At 44.0% G+C, this 20,235-nt stretch overlaps 7 non-coding genes across 7 annotated transcripts; 3 read left to right on the plus strand and 4 right to left on the minus strand.

Annotated features, from left to right (window-relative positions):
- Positions 1-9,639: 9,639 nt before the first annotated feature.
- LOC142392455 (5S ribosomal RNA) lies at positions 9,640-9,758 on the plus strand. The gene has a single exon (XR_012771106.1). It is a non-coding gene; the product is annotated as a 5S ribosomal RNA (ribosomal RNA).
- A 305-nt stretch (positions 9,759-10,063) lies between these two features.
- Positions 10,064-10,182, minus strand: LOC142393132 (5S ribosomal RNA). Its single transcript, XR_012771751.1, has one exon. It is a non-coding gene; the product is annotated as a 5S ribosomal RNA (ribosomal RNA).
- A 357-nt stretch (positions 10,183-10,539) lies between these two features.
- LOC142392091 (5S ribosomal RNA) lies at positions 10,540-10,658 on the plus strand. The gene has a single exon (XR_012770761.1). It is a non-coding gene; the product is annotated as a 5S ribosomal RNA (ribosomal RNA).
- Positions 10,659-10,956: 298 nt separating this feature from the next.
- Positions 10,957-11,075, minus strand: LOC142393499 (5S ribosomal RNA). The gene has a single exon (XR_012772098.1). It is a non-coding gene; the product is annotated as a 5S ribosomal RNA (ribosomal RNA).
- Positions 11,076-12,234: 1,159 nt separating this feature from the next.
- On the plus strand, positions 12,235-12,353 carry LOC142393430 (5S ribosomal RNA). The gene has a single exon (XR_012772035.1). It is a non-coding gene; the product is annotated as a 5S ribosomal RNA (ribosomal RNA).
- Positions 12,354-12,652: 299 nt separating this feature from the next.
- LOC142392615 (5S ribosomal RNA) lies at positions 12,653-12,771 on the minus strand. Its single transcript, XR_012771258.1, has one exon. It is a non-coding gene; the product is annotated as a 5S ribosomal RNA (ribosomal RNA).
- A 7,026-nt stretch (positions 12,772-19,797) lies between these two features.
- LOC142394082 (5S ribosomal RNA) lies at positions 19,798-19,916 on the minus strand. The gene has a single exon (XR_012772480.1). It is a non-coding gene; the product is annotated as a 5S ribosomal RNA (ribosomal RNA).
- Between the last annotated feature and the right edge of the window lie 319 nt (positions 19,917-20,235).

Here is a 20,235-nt window from a genome sequence, read left to right on the forward strand (position 1 = left end):
GTCCCATCTCCTGTACTCTGGTGTCGTCTGCTTCTGGCCGAACATCCGTCCGGCTGGGTCTGGAACTGCTAAGCTAACTCTGGGAGGAGAGGTCGCCAGTACGTCACTCCCAATCAAAGAGATCTTCAGCATCTCTTCTCCCTATTAGACTAACCTTGGTTCCACCCTCGAGGAAAGAAACTTGTGAACCGTCCGTTGGTAACCTTCATTCGTTGACCCGCTCTCCCATGCGTTGGTCCTTAGACCTGGTCTCGCATGGTCATCTGCCTCCAGATTCCTTCCGCTGTTTGTTCGAACATCACTTGCAGCAAACACCTTCTCAGAATGGGTATAATGCAACACCCCAATAGGGAGACCATTATCACTATCAACAATATTGCTATTCCCGCCTTAACTGTCATCGCTCCCCCTTCTCCCAAAATCCCAAACAGACCAGTCCACCACCGTTCACCTCCCCCAGCATCACACGTCAGCTCCTCTCTCCGTTCTCTGAACTTCTTCACGGCTGTTGTAACCGTTCCAAACCGTTCTAAAACTTGTCTGTTCTACCAAGCCATCATACTCGTCTCATGTAGTTGTTCTCCAAAGCCTGCAAACCCTTCCCTCGTGTAGCTAAGAATTCTCTGTTGGTTGTATTATATGTAATTAATCCACTCACCATTTTGTTAATTATGATCCCCTGCAAACCAGCCTCAAATCCAGCTGCAATCTCCCTGCGAGCTTTGAACTCGAAAGGAATCCCTCTCGGCTGTCATATTGCATCCAAGTAAACGTGCTTATCCCTGATGTAGTCACCACTAGATCTCTAACTCCCCCTCCTCCTACATCCAAACCTCGCATCTCGTTTACCTTGTCATACACTAACACAACCGATGTGTTCTTCCTCACCAGTGCACCCAGGCCTATCCACCTGTTGGGTAACACATTTAACAAAACATGACCTCCACACATCCAGTAACTCCCAGCTACAGGGTGTGTCTGATCCCCAAAAAGATATAGCGTTAAAATTATCATTTCTATATTTTCGCATTATTGATCCAAATAAATAAATCCTAATAAATCTTGTTTTCATTTAACAGTAGTATTACCTACGCGAGTTCCAAAAGCATACAAACTCACCATCGTAATCTACTCTATAATCTGCGGGAGGCCCATCCTGTGATGTACTCCGATTAAACTTAATCAAGAAGACTCCAATTTGTGGCCCTCCCTTATTTTGAAAATAACTATGTAATTTATTTTTGCCCAAACATCAATCTGCACTTAATACCCCACATAGGAAACAATAACCATTTATCCTCTTCCGATGTGAACCTACCTTCTCAGCATTCCTGTTGCTGGACCACCGCACAGTCCCTGAAGGTGTGTGGCTCTAGAACAACAACAGGCAATGCTCCTGGAGCGTCTGCGCATATGAGACACTCCGTCGCTGTCAGTTCTCTCGTAGTGTACCATGCCCATCTATACCACATATCCTGTGCTGCCTTAACCCATTTTCCACAGTTACCCTGTTTTCCCGACTCCACCTGTGCATGTACACTCCGTCTGTTCTTGGATTAACATGATTATTCTGTCCTGTAGTGCTAATAGTATCAAATCCCCCTAGACTTCCCCAAAAAATCTTTCTATTCTTACAACCATTGTGAACAACTCCTTCTGACCCAATCTGACATGATCTTACCAGATTGCCCCTTTGTCGTGGCGTCCAGAGGCGGTGATTTGGTCGTCTCCTCCACCGGACCCATGATCCACACTTCCTCAAATCGTTTCTTCCATGAACTTAAATTCAAGCTTAGCAGATACCTCTTCACGACTAGCTCTAGTGTGTATTGCTGGCAAAGTTTGTGGCGTGGCATGGTCTGAGTGGGTGTGTATTGTTGCATCATACTCATCTGACCCAGGCTGGCTACTTCCCTGCGGGGTGGCTTCATCACGGGACCCTTCCAGCCTCTCCTGTTTGCGGGATCCCGTCCAACATTTCCAGGCTTCGTTCTCCTGAGCCCATGCTGTCGGCCAACACCCACACCTGGATGCTCATTAGTGTCTCACAGTGTCAGAAATCTTAACCTCTTCCTTTCGTTCATCCTTTCCCTCGGACTCCGTCTGTGTCTTTGGTCCGAACCTTAGTGCAGTGATTCTAATGGTACCATGTGTTGCTACCTTCCATTTGAACTGCTGTTGATGTTGCTCGCACCATTGTGTACGGTCCTTCTCGTCTTGGCTCAAGCCACTTCCTTCGGAACACTTTGATGTGCACCTGGTCGCCTGGCACCACTGGCCTCTCAACCAGCTGTTTGAGACTCAAGTCTGTTCTCCTTCTGTAGATAGATTGTCCTGTGGATTGCAGTTAATTGCTTCATATAAGCTGTCCACTCTGTTTGCACCTGCTCAAGTGGGAACTGGGGTGCCGGCCTGGGTCGACCCGTTAGCATTTTATGCGGTGTTAGTGCGTGACTCTATGAGTCTGCATACGAAAGCTCATTAGTGCAAGCAGCAAAGCATCTAGTTAGTTTAGTTTTTACGCACAGATTAAATTCAATTTCACTTTCCAGGTTCCATTGATCCTCTCAACCATCCCTTGACTCTGTGGATGATAAACGGCCCCACAGCGCTGCTTGATTCGCAGCTGCTGCAGAATGCCTCTTGCACTTTTATAAACAAACACTTAACCATTATTTGAGCTAATCTCTGATGGAATGACAAACAGATGAACCAATTATCTTACCAAAAAAAAAAAATTTACGACTATTTATCCAATATGTATGACCAATATCCTTGTGATGGCGCGACCTCTGGCTCCAGTAACACCATTGGTGCCAAAACAGCAAGCTGGCACTTTGATGCTACTTTCGCTGCTTCATCAGCCGCGATATTACCTTTACCAACCATTTTGTTACCTCTACGATTATTTGACACTGTATCACTGCCAATTTTCAATTTTCATGACCGCAATCCGCTCCTTCATTTGGACCTCATGTCGCACTGGACTTCCGTCTGACCTCCTGAACCCTCTCTGCTTCCGAACTGCTTCAAACAAATAGCAAATATCATGAGCATATGCAGAAACTGTGTACACATTCGTAACCTTACCTTTCACCAGTCAACATGCTTCCGTTAGTGCCTTCAGTTCAGCCAACTGTGCCGAACATGGCCGCTCACACTTCTCAGCTTTCACCGTCACAAAGTTCTCCACCTTCCTGTTTCACAACTGCAAAACCTCATGATCACCCAAATGATCTCACACCATGAATCATGCACAACATAAGTGACGTCAGCCTGCACAAGTGGAGTTGCTTCTAAGTCAGGTCTCAGTTTAATGTATCTCACAGCTTCTGACACACGCTCATGTGGTTCTCCTTCAAACTCACGTGGAATGACATCCGCAGATCCCGATGTAGTACACTTCTGTATTCTCACATCCGGACGTGTCAAAAGATGCACAACCTGCAAACATCCTGTCCGAGTCACAACATACCTACTCTGATCTATTAGTTCTGAAATCTTATGTTTTTATTGGAGACATATAAGAAAAATGGCTACTCATAGACTCGTGTTGGCCGTTTTGGATGACTCTTGCTACTTCTGTTTCAAATTTCCAAAGGCTAACTTAGCCTCGTTTGTCCTCTCCAGTTGTGCTTTCAACCTTTGATCTTTGGATTTTTCATGATTCCTTTCAGAGGAAGCTAATTTCATTGCACAACCTTCCCAAAAGAAGATCATACTTGTTTTATTTTAATTTCACTTATTTATTCCTTAGTTATTTATTCATTTATTTTGGACATGGCGCTTTTCTTACTCCCTCCAAATGGGATGGAGAGATATCAGTAATTCCCTATGGGCTTAAATAGATACTCTAATTTAGGCTATCGATGCTATTTAAATTTAAATTAGAAACTTTGTTTTGTCCTAGTAACAGTGACCTATTTACATTTAAGTTTTAGAAACTTAGTCATAGTTTTGTAATAGTAACATATTTAAATTCAAGTTTTGAAAACTTAGTAATCGTGACACATTTAACTTAAAAACTTTGTTTTGTTTTGTAATAATGACACACCTGAGGGCGGTTTTTAAACCCTTTTGAGCACGTCTAATGTAAGTGTACTTCTTACCTCTATATGTCAATGTAAACCAATACTGGGATTCCTCTGCCAGAGGAACGCCTTGGACCTGCCGGGCCACTTGCTCCGCCCCGCAGGGACTGGCCACGGTCCTGCCAAACACTCGGGTTTCTCGGTGCTCTCGGACAACTGTAAACAAAGTGTCCCCTCTCGCCACAGGCCCAACATGCTCCCGAGGACCTTCGTCCTCCAGGTGCACCTCTTCTTGACCTTTGACAGGGTCGATGATGGACTTGCCCCTGTGATGGCTGTTCAGCGGCCCCCGCTGTTATGGCCTCATTTCGTACTTCTTGCTTCGCTTGCAGTTCTTCTAACCGCAACCGTGCAAGTTCCCTTTGCATGTCCTTCTCCTGCTCCTTCCGTTTCAGTTCTTTTCTGTATTTGTTTACTGCATGCACCACGTTGTCTCGGAATTGTCCATGTGACATTGAATTCAACCCCACCACATCCTCCAGCCTCCCCTGAACTGGGGCAGGCAGAGCCTCTTTGATGGAAACTCTGAACAATGTCACCCAAGCTGGGCTCTTCTTGATTTCCCCCTCAGACCCTTGTCTCCATTTCTTCAATTGTTGTGCAATGTACACAGCCGGACTCTCTGTTCCTGACAGTGGCTCCCCCTTTAATGCTTCGAGGTCCACTCCCACGGGAAACTCAGCTCGTAACGCTCTCCAGAGTGCAGCTCGATATGCATTAAAATCAGTTCCATCAGCTCGGTGGCTCAACATCCAGTCATTCTCACTGTGTCTCAAAATGCCCTCCATGGTAGAAGTTCCAAAACACAGTGCCCACACTGCCTTAATGTGTCCCACAGACAACAGTTTATTCACAGACTCTTGTTCAAAAGCTCTTATCCATCTACTTGCACCTGTGTGAATGTCCGGCAATCGAGCAACCAGCCCCCCTAGGACGAGCATCTGCCACGGCACATACTGTCCCTGCGTCATTTCTATCAAACTCGGTGCTGACGCTGTTGGACTCTTATGTTCTTCAGAAGATGCCTTTTGAACTGGAGGTGCCAGTTCTGGTGATTTTTGATATTGTGGGAGCTGTCCCCCTGCCTGATCTGAATTACAGACAGCGTCTGGCTCAGGAGCTCCATGACTGCTTGATGTAGCTATTTGTGGTTCTGGACGTTCATGAGATATTTTATGATTTTTTATTTCAGAATCTCCTTGTCTGTTTACTGCTCCTGGCAGTGTTGGATATAGCTCTGCATTTTCAAAGAAATGTAAAACTTTTACTTCAAGCTCTCTTTTTTCCTGTCTCTTTTTGCTTTTGTCCTTTGGTTTGTAAGCTTTAATCCTTTGTTCCATAATCTTACAGGTAGTTACATTGAAAGTGCCACCTTTTGGCCAGGGTGAGACGTTATTTTTTGTTCGTTCTTCCCATTTTAGAGATATCTTTTTAATATCTTTGGAATGTTCAGGATGTTTGGCGCTGATGATTATTGTTGGTGTTACATCCATTGTTTCACCTAGTTAGTTCCCTTCTATTGACTTTTGACTTTTTCTTTACTTATTTATTTTCTAAATTTTCCTTATTTATTATTCTTATTCCCCCTTTTTTTTTTTTTTTTTTTTTTTGAAAGTCAATTTAAATTAAACTAACTCTAATCAATGCTAATTTATGCTCGGCTAAATTTAGCTTAGATGCAGCTAATTATTGGATTGGATATTGTCAATGCTAATGTTAAGGTTAGCCTATGTTAGCTTTGAAAGCTTATGCTCTTGGTTGTTTTTTTTTTTGTTTTTTTTTTTAATTAAACCAATGTTAATTCAATGTTAGGCTAATTTAGCTTTTTGACTTCTAGTTTGGAGTTCGGTTACTATTATTGCTAATGTTAATGTTTGCTAACCAATGCCAATTGATGTTAGCTTCCTAGCTGTTGCTAATAAATGCTAACCTCTTGCTAATTAAGATTTAAACCAATATTTGTCTTATTGCTATTGCTAATCAATGCTAATTGTCTTTCTGATCAATGCTAATTATGGCTAACGAAATGCTAACAAATGCTACTAATGCTAACCAATGCTAACTATTGCTAATCAATGCTAATTGTATTTCTGATCAATGCTAATTATGGCTAACGAAATGCTAACAAATGCTACTAATGCTAACCAATGCTAACTATTGCTAATCAATGCTAACTTCCTTGTTGACCAATGCTAATTGAATGCTAATTATGCTATTCAACGCTAGTGATTGCTAATCAATGCTAGTTATTGCTAATCAATACTGTTAATTGCTAATCAACGCTAATCAATGCTAAACAATGCTAGTTATTGCTAATCAATACTAATTATTGCTAATCAATACTTGCTGTATTGCTAATGCTACCCAATGTTAATTTATTGCTAATCGAAAGCTCAGTTAATGCTTACTCTGTTTGAAGTGACTCGGGCTAAAGGCGTTGCCCCAACTTTTGCTCACATCCGTATGTTGCCGATCCAATCCACACACAATGTCCTCCACCAATCCAGATGATCCAATGTACGTCACAGCTACGTCAATTCTGACCAATGAAATAAATTAATTAATTAATTTATTTATTTATTTATTTTTTTTTTTTGACCAATGAAATCTGAACACACCTCTAAATCTATCTCCAATGAAACACGTCTGAGACACGTAACTTCTAACCAATAAAATATGAACACACCTCTAAGCCTGCCTCCAATGAACCACGTGAATTTCTAACCAACCAAATATGAACACACCACTAAGCCCGTTTCCCAGGCTGTTATTAACTCCTCCCAAGCATAACAATTGAACCACACCCCAACTCAAAATGGCGTTTGTCACACTTTTTGTGACAAGTTAAGAAAGAGGAGGAAATACAAACTTTCCAGCTGGACAGGGAAAAAAAAATACAAATCAAACCCAGAAATAACAATTGCACTATTCTTCACCTCAAAATGGCATTTGTTAAGACAGAGAAAGAAATACAATTTAACACGCTGTGGACAGGGAAAATACAGACCAAAAGATACAGAAACAATGCATAAGCGAAAACTCTCTTTATCAGGAATGTCACATTCACGTCGAACGACGTGATGAATCGATGGCCTACGGACAGAAACTCTCCCTTAGGAATTGCGAAACCCTCATTACTCGACTGATAACAACTCTGCAATTAGCACATTACCTAAAGAAAACTAATAATTATTACAGTTCAACCATAAAGTGCCCCTGGAAGACACAAGGAAAGAAAATGTGATCACACACGAACATTTGCAGCAGCAGAAAACTGTCAAGGACAAACCAGCCGCGTGCACACGAGCCGCGTGCCCGCGCAGCACCCTCTGTCCCCCTGAAAGCCAAAACACCTTCAACACATCTGTTGAAACTAGAACTTTAGAAACTTAACACCGATCACAGCAGTATTCAATAATTCAATAATAAGAAGATGCACTCGACGTAAATACAGAATCTTAAAGAAATAAACACTCAGCGTTTAAAAATAACAGCACATTACTGCAACAACTCCTTATCTCCCCAAGTTATTAATGTGGCGACTATAACAATTAAGCAAATTATAACAATGAAGCAAATTATAACAATGAAGCAAATCTGAGTTTAACTTAAAATACTACGAATACTCACAAGTCAAGGGATGATATGAGTTAGGTTAGAACCTTGATTTATCACACAAAATAACTTTTTCCTTTTCTTTTCTTTTTTCTTTTAGATTCACATAAAACATCAGATTTCACACATATTTGACAGACACAGACAGAGACCGGTCACACACACTCACACCAAGTCGGTCGATCCAAGTTTCGTCAGTCACCGTTCAAATCCTCACAGTTTTAAATGATCAATTTCTTTCATTTAGACTTTTAATTTTTCAGGAGATGTTGGTGTCGGCAATATATGGAATACAAAATGTGTTTTCCCTACAAGCCTTGTGATATGGTTTCTTGACCAAAGCAACAGATGCTGACGTGTATTTTACCAGCTTCGCTGTGACCTCTCAATAATAATCTCCTGTGGCCAATTTCATAAACGAATTTGAATTTTCTTCTCAAAATGTCTTTATACTGAGGTCTCGGATAACTCCAAAGAGTTCTAGGCAGATATATAAAATGATATAAACATATATACTTAAAATGTGCTCCTCATAGAACTGGATTTTTTCATTTCAGAGTTTTTTTGAAAGCCTGATTGATTCAATCGTTGAACTTTAATGTTCGCCAGTCAATCAATTATCAGTATTCGTTTTACTCCTTGACTAGTGAAAATAATTTTCACGTATGTTTAATGAGTCTAGTGTACCCCGTACTCCCGTCAGTGTTCCTCCCCCCAATGCATTGAAGGATGGCTGATAGGATGCAAGAGGTACTATTGGTGATTGCTCAACAACCTACCCGCTTCTTTACAGCTATTAATTAATCCAGTTTGAATTCATCCGATTCACAATTGGCCGGAGCGCAGCGACTATAGCCCTTCTTAATTACCACAAAAATACAACAACACAAGCCAGACCAACTGACCACAGCTGTCTGCTTTACAACTCTCACAAGCTGCTGTTTACCCAATTTTATCCCAATTCACACATATGGCACCTCTTGGCCCAAAATTTCCCAAACAATTTCAGCAGCCCCCCTGCGCAGAGGTAACAATGGAAGAGCTTACCGTGTGCAGGATCCGTCTCTCTCCTGTGTTCTTTTAAATTTGGGGAAGCCGGAAGAAGCCGTCAGCTGTGCTCCACTAACCGAGATTAACCGCGTAATGGTAGGAACAAAATCCCACCTGCCGGCTTGTAACAGCTGATGTCGGTTGTCGGGGCACAGAGGACACGCTCCGCCGGGATCCAGATGCAAACTCTCACGAATTCGGGGTCACCATTATGTTGTGGAGAAATTAGAGTCGAATCCCGCGTTGGTCAGCCGTCCATTGGGGAGTTTATTGAACAAACCGTCACAGCAAATGTGCATACAGAATGTACAAAATGTCCGACGAGCTCATCTGGTGACACCCTTTTATACCGTTTTATCATAACAAGTGTACGTGGCCCTCTCTGGAGGCGCCTAGCTTTCGCAGTTTATCATAAACACGCTCATTCTAACTATCAACAATATTCTGAACCAGTCAACAAGGCCCAGGATGTAACTAGGCCAGAAGTCATGAGCATGTCATGACATCCTTCTCCCACACCGTAAGCCAGCAATGGAATCACAAACCAGCTTTTTATAGATTCTGAAACAGAATCTGTTATTGTATTCAGACTTCTAAAATAGAACGATACTGTTTAGAGAAGACGCAGTTTATGAGCATGTCGTGGGATTGAGCTTCCCTGGTTTCTCTATATGACAACGGACACAAAACTACACACAGGGAACAGAGGAGCTTGACAGACACTAAGTTATCTGAGAGTCCCATTTTCAACTGCAGAGAACAATCACATCAGGGAAGTCAATGTGCAGGCTCAACAGCAGCCTCTCAAGCCAGCTCTCTGGTAAAATAGGGGAAACGTATGGTTCCAGCACCTATATGACATATATTTGTCACAGGGACTGTGGCTTACGGCCACACTGCCCTGAACACGCCCGATCTCGTCCGATCTCGGAAGCCAAGCAGGGTCGGGCCTGGTTAGTACTTGGATGGGAGACCGCTTGGGAATACCAGGTGCTGTAAGCTTTTTTTCTCTTCTCTCTGCGGCCTGCATGTAACATCTGACCATCACCCTGTGCCACACAGACACAGACACCAGGAAGTTAACCAGCTTGGGCTGCTGCTGATTGGTTGGCAGACACCTCTGTTTCTGTTTGGCTCTCAGTCTCCATGTTGCTGATCCTGGATCTGCTGAGATGTCCCAGGCCATTGTTGGCTTTGATCCTCATACATTTAACTTTGTCCTGAGAAAGGACAAGTTCCAAAAAGTCAAACAGGGACTACTTTTGCATTTGACGTAGCCAAACTGCATGCGCCTGGAGAAGCCAAAAGGCTTACAGCACCTGGTATTCCCAGGCGGTCTCCCATCCAAGTACTAACCAGGCCCGACTCTGCTTGGCTTCTGAGATCGGACGAGATCAGGCGTGCTCAGGGCGGTGTGGCCGTAAGCCAGCAAAGGAATCACAAACCAGCTTTTTATAGATTCTGAAACAGAATCTGTTATTGTATTCAGACTTCTAAAATAGAACGATACTGTTTAGAGAAGACGCAGTTTATGAGCATGTCGTGGGATTGAGCTTCCCTGGTTTCTCTATATGACAACGGACACAAAACTACACACAGGGAACAGAGGAGCTTGACAGACACTAAGTTATCTGAGAGTCCCATTTTCAACTGCAGAGAACAATCACATCAGGGAAGTCAATGTGCAGGCTCAACAGCAGCCTCTCAAGCCAGCTCTCTGGTAAAATAGGGGAAACGTATGGTTCCAGCACCTATATGACATATATTTGTCACAGGGACTGTGGCTTACGGCCATACTGCCCTGAACACGCCCGATCTCGTCCGATCTCGGAAGCCAAGCAGGGTCGGGCCTGGTTAGTACTTGGATGGGAGACCGCTTGGGAATACCAGGTGCTGTAAGCTTTTTTCTCTTCTCTCTGCGGCCTGCATGTAACATCTGACCATCACCCTGTGCCACACAGACACTAGGAAGTTAACCAGCTTGGACTGCTGCTGATTGGTTGGCAGACACTTCTGTTTCTGTTTGGCTCTCAGTCTCCATGTTGCTGATCCTGGATCTGCTGAGATGTCCCAGGCCATTGTTGGCTTTGATCCTCATACATTTAACTTTGTCCTGAGAAAGGACAAGTTCCAAAAAGTCAAACAGGGACTACTTTTGCATTTGACGTAGCCAAACTGCATGCGCCTGGAGAAGCCAAAAGGCTTACAGCACCTGGTATTCCCAGGCGGTCTCCCATCCAAGTACTAACCAGGCCTGACTCTGCTTGGCTTCTGAGATCGGACGAGATCAGGCGTGCTCAGGGCTGTGTGGCCGTAAGCCAGCAATGGAGTCACAAACCAGCTTTTTATAGATTCTGAAACAGAATCTGTTATTGTATTCTGACTTCTAAAATAGAACTATACTGTTTAGAGAAGACGCAGTTTATGAGCATGTCGTGGGATTGAGCTTCCCTGGTTTCTCTATATGACAACGGACACAAAACTACACACAGGGAATCAAATCAAATCAAATCAAATTTATTTGTATAGCACATTTCATGTACAAACAGTTCAAAGTGCTTTACATAAAATAAAAGCATTGCAGCAGGGAGTGCAAGAAGCATTAAAAATACATAAAATAATATAAAGAGATAAGTTAAAAGATATTTCATGCATAGACACATGAGAAAAGAAATGTTTTTAACCTGGATTTAAAAATGTCTACATTTGGTGAAAGTTTAATCTCCAGTGGCAGTTTGTTCCACTTATTTGCAGCATAACAGCTAAATGCTGCTTCTCCATGTTTAGTCTGGACTCTGGACTGGACCAGCTGACCTGAGTCCTTGGATCTAAGAGCTCTGCTGGGTTTATATTCTCTGAACATATCACAGATGTATTTTGGGCCTAAACCATTCTGGGATTTGTAAACCATCAGCAGGCTTTTAAAATCTATTCTGTGACTGACTGGAAGCCAGTGTAAAGATTTTAAAACTGGTGTGATGTGTTCAGATCTCTTAGTCCGGGTTAAAACTCTAGCAGCAGCGTTCTGGATGAGCTGCAGATGTTTAATGCTCTTTTTGGGAAGTCCAGTTAAAAGAGCGTTACAGTAATCGAGTCTACTGGAGATGAATGCATGGATGAGTTTCTCCTGGTCTTTTTGGGAGAGGAAACCTTTAATTCTGTTGATGTTTCTGAGGTGGTAAAAAGCTGCCTTGGTGACAGCTTTGATGTGGCTGCTGAAAGTCAGATCTGAGTCTATCAACACTCCGAGGTTACGAACTTGGTCAGTGATTGTAAGGTCCCGAGTCTCAAGATATCTGAACAGAGGAGCTTGACAGACAGTTATCTGAGAGTCCCATTTTCAGCTGCAGAGAACAATCACATCAGGCAAGTCAACGTGCAGGCTCAACAGCAGCCTCTCAAGCCAGCTCTCTGGTAAAAATAGGGGAAACGTATGGTTCCAGCACCTATATAACATATATTTGTCACAGGGACTGTGGCTTGCGGCCACACTGCCCTGAACACGCCCGATCTCGTCCGATCTCGGAAGCCAAGCAGGGTCGGGCCTGGTTAGTACTTGGATGGGAGACCGCTTGGGAATACCAGGTGCAGTAAGCTTTTTTCTCTTCTCTCTGCGGCCTGCATGTAACATCTGACCATCACCGTGTGCCACACAGACACGAGGAAGTTAACCAGCTTGGGCTGCTGCTGATTGGTTGTTCAGACACCTCTGTTTCTGTTTGGCTCTCAGTCTCCATGTTGCTGATCCTGGATCTGCTGAGATGTCCCAGGCCATTGTTGGCTTTGATCCTCAGACATTTAACTTTGTCCTGAGAAAGGACAAGTTCCAAAAAGTCAAACAGGGACTACTTTTGCATTTGGCGTAGCCAAACTGCATGCGCCTGGAGAAGCCAAAAGGCTTACAGCACCTGGTATTCCCAGGCGGTCTCCCATCCAAGTACTAACCAGGCCCGACTCTGCTTGGCTTCTGAGATCGGACGAGATCAGGCGTGTTCAGGGTGGTGTGGCTGTAAGCCAGCAATGGCATCACAAACCAGCTTTTTATAAATTCTGAAACAGAATCTGTTATTGTATTCCGACTTCTAAAATAGAACTATACTGTTTAGAGAAGACGCAGTTTATGAGCATGTCGTGGGATTGAGCTTCCCTGGATTCTCTATATGACAACGGACACAAAACTACACACAGGGAACAGAGGCTTTTGACAGACACTAAGTTATCTGAGAGTCCCATTTTCAGCTGCAGAGAACAATCACATCAGGGAAGTCAACGTGCAGGCTCAACAGCAGCCTCTCAAGCCAGCTCTCTGGTAAAAATAGGGGAAACGTATGGTTCCAGCACCTATATAACATATATTTGTCACAGAGATTGTGGCTTACGGCCACACCCCCATGATCACTTGTGACAGTCGGTGCCCTGCAGCAATTTGATTGAGAGAGAGCGCGTGCGTTTGAAAGAGTGAGTGAAAGTGTTTGGTGAGTGTTTTGACTGATCGTGTGTGAGTTAGATTTGTTTGTATAGTTGTGTGTTTTGTTTTATTCCCCCAGCAGCTTCGCTGTTCGGGGGAACGTCCTCGTTTCGTGTGTTTTGTAACCGGACGGATACCATGGCAAACGAAACAATGGAACGGAAAATGACAACGATACTGAACAATGGAGAACGGCTGACGGATGACAGGCGAGTGAATGATGGTGGGAAAGAAAGCGAGATTAGGAGAGTAAATGAAGGTATGAATAAAGGAGGAAATGAAAATGGAGGAGAGAAAGTGAGAAAGAATGGAGAAGTGAATGCAGCAATTTGGAATGGAGAAAGCAGAAGTGCGAGTTTGAATGAAGAGAATATGAAGAATGACAGAGAAAATGTGAAAGACGGTGGCTTCAAAAAGGAGCTGACCGTGATTGTGGAGCTGGCAGGGCCAGACAAAGTGACTTTGATGGAGTTGCTGAGAGGCATAAAGGAAAGCTGCGGTATAGTTCTTGCCTGCAGAATGAAGGCAAAGAGCACATATGAAATCACCATGCAGGACGGGAAAGGCAAGGCGCGCCTCATGGACGGCTTCTTATTAAAGGGAGTGCGGGTAATGGCAAAGGAAGTCAGGAGCAATGAACTGGTTGTATCCTTCCTTAACTTGCCCCCGTACATCACTGACGAGGAAATATGCCAAAAATTAGCAACTTGGGGGGTGAAGGCAACTTCGCCGATTAAAAGGAGGAAATGGCCTGGAACAGACGTGGCCGACGGCACGCGATTTTGCAAGGTTCAATTCAACGACAAAGTGCAATCGCTGCCGTATTCGACCAAATTTGAAACCCTGGAGGGGGGAGAATACTTTCGCGTAATACATGACAGACAAGTTAAAGTATGCCGGCTATGCATCCAGCCGGGACATATTCTAAGAGAATGTCCGGAATTCAAGTGCCATAAGTGCGCAAAACAGGGGCATTACGCACGAGAGTGCAATAATGGGACAGACAAAGAGCAGCACAACGGAGAACAGGAGGAGCAGAGTGGAGGTGGAGGAGCGAGCCAGGAGATTGTTGGCGGAGAGGAGGAGCAGAACGGAGGTGGAGCAGTGAGCTTGGAGCTCGTTGGTGGAGAGGAGGTGCAGAGCGGAGGTGGAGCAGGAAGCCTGGAGCTGGTTGACGGAGAGGAGGAGGAGCAGAGCGGAGGTGGAGCAGTGAGCTCGGAGCTCGTTGACGGAGAGGAGGAGCAGAGCGGATGTGAAGGAGAGAACCTGGAGCTCGTTGACGGAGAGGTGGAGCAGATGGAGGAGGGAGGCGAGCGAGACGGAGAGGAGGAGGACCTGACGGTGGTGGAGGAGACACCAACGCAGATGAGAGGGGAGAAGGAGAGAGATGGCCACAACGGCAGCGAGCAAGGAGAGGACAGAGGAGAGGAGAGGAGAGCCATGGTGGAGAGAAGAAGACGGCAGACGAGTGGAGCAAGCAGAGGACTGAGGAGGCAGCGGGGAGGGGGGGTAGGGGGGTCAAGGGAGGACTTGCGGGCAGGGCAGGAATGTGAATGGGCAATGGGAGAAGTAACAGACAGCAGTGGGGATAACATGGAGGAGGTGATGGCAACTAGAAAAAGGCCTCTGGGGAAAAGAGAAGTGAAAAGGATTGGGAAGGTGAAAAAGAGTTTAAAATGAAGAGAAAGATAATTGTGTATATACTACTATTTATGTTAAAAATTACATCATTTAATGTAAATGGGCTGCGTGACAACAACAGAAGGCAACAAGCCTGGCAGGTGTGTGACGGGGATATTATGTGTGTGCAAGATACACATTGGGATGAGGAGTGCATGAGAGAAGTAAAGAAGGAATGGATGGGAGAAATGTATGTGAATAATAGTGGGGCAAAGTCCAGAGGGGTGGCTATTTTAGTGAAGAGGGGAGTAGTCGGCAATATAAAGAAGTGTGTGGATGATGGGGAGGGGCGAGTGATAGGGATCACGTTCGATTATGTGGGGAAAGAATACAGACTAATAAATGTGTATGCACCAAATGAGGAGAAGGAGAGAAAGGTCTTTTTTGAGGGAATAGGAGGAATGTGTGGGGAGAACTGCATGGTGGTGGGAGACTTTAACGTATGGTGTGGGAGATTGGATGCATCTGCGAGTGTGTGCTTTAAGAGCGACTCTACAAGAGGTGTGTTGAAAGAGGTAATGAGAGTGAACGGATTGATAGATGTATGGAGGGAGAGGAATCCAGAGAAGAGGGAGTTCACAAGGAGGCAAGTGGTGAGAGGGGTGTTAAAGCAGAGCCGGATAGATTTAGTGCTCAGTACGAGGGACATAGAGAATAAGATAGGTAAGATAGAATATAGGGTAACTGCACTGAGCGACCACATGATGGTAGGGTTTAGTTTAGGACAAGGCATAGAGAGGAGGGGGGGAGGAGTGTGGTGTTTGAGTGGTGAGTTGCTGAAAGAAAGAAAGTATAAGGAGAAAGTGAGAGAATGTATTGCAAGGAGAATAAATGAAAACATGTATGAGGATGACATTGGGAGGTGGTGGGAAAGCTTTAAAGAGGAGATAAAGGATTTGAGCATAGCTTATAGTAGAAACAGGAGTAGGGAAGAGAAGGAAAGAGAACAGAGGTTAAAGCGAGAATTAGACAGAGAAGCAGAGAGAGCAGATAGGGAAGCAGGACATGATTTAGGGAGGTATATAGGAATTAAGGAGGAGCTGAAAGGGATAGAGCAGAAGAAGTGTATGGGAGCGATAGTTAGAAGCAGGGCCAGATACGCCATTGAGGGAGAGAAGTGCACAGGGTTTTTTTTAGGGTTAGAGAAGACAAAGCAGAAGAGGAATTTCTTAGAACAGGTAGAAGGGAAGAAGGGAGAGAAGATAAAAGATTTTGTAGGGATAGCGGATAGAGTAGAAGAGTTTTATAGGGACTTATTAAGGAAAGAAGAGGTAGATGAGGAGAGCATAGGGCAGGTAATAGCAAAGGTGAGGGCTAGGCTAACAGAGGAGGGCAGGGACATGTGTGAGGGTGAGATAGGGACGGGAGAAATAGAGAAAGCGATAGGGGGGTTAGGGAGGAATAAGAGTCCAGGGTTAGATGGGTTGACAGGGGAATTCTACAGAGAGTTTAGAGAGGATTTAGTGCCTGTGTTAGATAAGCTATTTAAATGGATAGAAGAAAAGGGAGAGATGCCAGTTAGTATGATGACAGGATTAGTTAGTATAATACACAAGAAAGGGGATAGGGACAGATTAGAAAACTACAGACCACTGAGCATGTTAAATGGAGATTATAAAATATTAGCACGGGTGCTAGCAAACAGGATCAAAAGAGTAATAGGGACGGTGGTGGGAAGCACACAGGCTTACAGCATACCAGGTAGGGACATAGCAGACACAATAAGTAGCATCAGGGACACGATAGATTACATGAAGGGAGGAACAGGAGGGTTAGTGGTTAGTTTAGATCTGAACAAAGCATTTGACAGAGTAGACCACACATACTTGTACAGGGTGTTAGAAAAGGTAGGGTTTGGGGAGAGGTTAGTGGGATGGATTAAGAGGTTATATGATAGGGCAGTTAGTTGTGTTAAAATAAATGGGATAATCACAGACACGTTTAGATTAGAGAGGTCAGTTAGGCAAGGGTGTCCGCTATCGGCTCTGCTGTACTCGATATCTGCAGAGCCTTTAGCGGCGATGCTGGAGAAAAACGACAGGATCAGAGGCATAGAGTTGCCAGGGGGGCACAGAAGTTTAGTTTATCAGTATGCAGATGACATGACAGTTACGGTTAGGGACAGGGAGAGCGTAGCTGAGGTTTTAGAGAGTGTAGAGCTGTATGGTAGGGCATCAGGGGCGAAATTGAACAAAGAAAAGTCAGAGGTCATGTATATAGGGGCAGGTAGAGCAGGGCAAACAGAACTAGGGTTGAAGGAGAAGAAGGATTATTTTAAAGTGTTAGGTGTAAACTTAGGGATAGAGGCCAGAGAAGGGAGAGATATGCAGTATGAAGGGCTAATGAATAGCATCAAAAAAACACTGGAGTTTTGGAAGAAGAGAGGGCTTACACTGAGGGGGAAGGTGGTGGTAGTGAATGCGTTAATAGTGAGTAAGATTGGTTATGTGATGAATGTGTTGGATGTGCCTGAGAGAGTGTTGAAGGAGATGGAGGGAATGGTGAATGAGTTTTTATGGGATGGGAAAGGAGTGAGGATAGCTAGGGAGGTGTTGGAGAATGAGTACGAGGATGGTGGGTTAAAACTAATAAATTTAGAAAGGAAAAAGAAAGCAATGAGAGTGAAAATGATGGTAAGATATTTAAAAAATAAAAAAGATCAAGTGTGGAAGGTGTTTCTAGGGAGGGCAATAGATGAATGTGGTGGATGTGGTGGGAGTGCGGTGTACATGGATTTGAAGGAAGGTATGTTGAGCGGAGTGTCTGAGTTTCATAAGGAGGTGCTGGGAGCGTGGGGGGAGTTTGTGAAAAATGTGGAGTATGAATGTAAGAATGTGAGGCAGGTGTGGGAGCAGCCAGTGTTTTTAAACCCAAAAATCACGTGTGGGGGGAGCAAAATATATAATAGGCTGATGTGGAGGGCAGGGATTAGGAAAGTGAGGGATATAGTGTATGAATATGTACCAGGATTTATGAGGGCACAGGTGATGGTGGACGAGGTGAGAGAAAGGGGGGATGAGATGGCGCTGAGAACGGCAGAAGGGGTTATGGGGAAAATAAGGGAGGGAATGCCGAGTGAATGGGTGAGAATGATTGAGGGCGAGGTGGGGGAAAATGAAAATGAAGCTGGAGAAATGGGAATGTATGTGGGGGAAGGGGAGGGGAGGATGAATGTAATGAGTGTGAAAGCAAGGGTGATATACAGAAGTCTGAGAAGGAAAGAAGTAAAGAGACCGGCAGCGGAGAAAGTGTGGGAGAGGGTGATGGAGGACATGGATGAAAAAGGAATATGGCGAAACCTAAGGGTCAGATGCAACACCCCTGAATGTGAAAATTTTGATTTTATGTTGAGGCACAACAGGATTTTTAATAATTTATTAATAAGTAGATTTGATGTGAATGTAAAGAAAGAATGTGATGTGTGCGGTGTGGGGGTGGAAACGTGTATGCATGAGTTTGTTGAATGTGGGGAACTGGTAGAGTATTTTAAGAAAATGAGAAAATTCATAAATAGATGTTGGGATAAAGAAGTGTGGGGGGAAACGGGCTGGAGAGAGGTGTGGTTGTTTGGAGTGAGGGGAAGGATGGAAGGGAAGAATGCAAATTTGATAAATTATGTTTTAAGTCACGCCAGGTACGCGGTTAAAATGAGGAGGGACATAGCCCATTATGAAAAAAAGAAAGTGGAGGTGTGGAGTATTTTTAAAAGCATCACGAAAAGGGACGTGCACAGGGTTTTAACACACTTAGGGGCAGAAGAGTTCACCGAGGGTTTTGTGGAGGGGAGCACGTTCATACAGATTGGGGATGGGGGTGTGAAGTTAGACTTTGGGTAGAGCAAGGGTGGCTTTTAATGTTTTTATTTATTTCAATGGTTTGGTGAGGGAGCCTGTGGGCGCGAGGAGAAGGAGGAGACCTACAGGCTGTCTCACTTGTCTAGTTTTGTCAAGTGGGTTTTTCTGTTAATAGTTATATTTTTATTTTTATTTTTATTTTTATTTTTTTATTTTTTTATTTTTTTATTTATTTTTTATTTTTTTTTTTTTTTTTTTTTTTTTATGGTTTGGTGAGGGGGCCTGTGGGCGAGAGGAGAAGGAGGAGACCTACAGGCTGTCTCACTTGTTTTAGTTTTGTCAAGTTGGTTTTTCTGTTAATAGTTATATTTTTATTTTTTAAATTTTATTTTTATTTCTATGGTTTGGTGAGGGGGCCTGTGGGCGAGAGGGAAGTGAAGAACCACGGGCTGTCTCACTAGCTTTTTGTTTTGTGATATTGGTTTTCTGTCTTTTGGTTCCATTTATATGGTTTGGTGAGGAGGTCTGTGGGATGGAAGAGGGGGAAAAGACCCAATGATAGCCTCAAAAATTTGTGTTTTTGCTTTGACTGTATTGTAAATAATATATGTGTATATAAGGTTCAAATGAGTATGCATGTAAATATGTAATTTGATGTATTTTGAAATTTGTACTTTTTGATAATAAAAGAGAAAAAAAAAAAAACATGCCTGATCTCATCAGATCTCAGAAGCCAAGCAGAGTCGGGCCTGGTTAGTACTTGGATGGGAGACCGCCTGGGAATACCAGGTGCTGTAAGCCTTTTGGCTTCTCCAGGCGCATGCAGTTTGGCTACGTCAAATGCAAAAGTAGTCCCTGTTTGACTTTTTGGAACTTGTCCTTTCTCAGGACAAAGTTAAATGTATGAGGATCAAAGCCAACAATGGCCTGGGACATCTCAGCAGATCCAGGATCAGCAACATGGAGACTGAGAGCCAAACAGAAACAGAGGTGTCTGCCAACCAATCAGCAGCAGCCCAAGCTGGTTAACTTCCTGGTGTCTGTGTGGCACACGGTGATGGTCAGATGTTACATGCAGGCCGCAGAGAGAAGAGAAAAAAGCTTACAGCACCTGGTATTCCCAAGCGGTCTCCCATCCAAGTACTAACCAGGCCCGACCCTGCTTGGCTTCCGAGATCGGACGAGATCGGGCGTGTTCAGGGCGGTGTGGCCGTAAGCCACAGTCCCTGTGACAAATATATGTTATATAGGTGCTGGAACCATACGTTTCCCCTATTTTTACCAGAGAGCTGGCTTGAGAGGCTGCTGTTGATCCTGCACGTTGACTTCCCTGATGTGATTGTTCTCTGCAGCTGAAAATGGGACTCTCAGATAACTGTCTGTCAAGCTCCTCTGTTCCCTGTGTGTAGTTTTGTGTCCGTTGTCATATAGAGAAACCAGGGAAGCTCAATCCCACGACATGCTCATAAACTGCGTCTTCTCTAAACGGTATAGTTCTATTTTAGAAGTCGGAATACAATAACAGATTCTGTTTCAG

This window comes from Odontesthes bonariensis, chromosome 11 (assembly GCF_027942865.1).
Source record: "Odontesthes bonariensis isolate fOdoBon6 chromosome 11, fOdoBon6.hap1, whole genome shotgun sequence".
In the NCBI taxonomy this organism is placed as follows: domain Eukaryota; kingdom Metazoa; phylum Chordata; class Actinopteri; order Atheriniformes; family Atherinopsidae; genus Odontesthes; species Odontesthes bonariensis.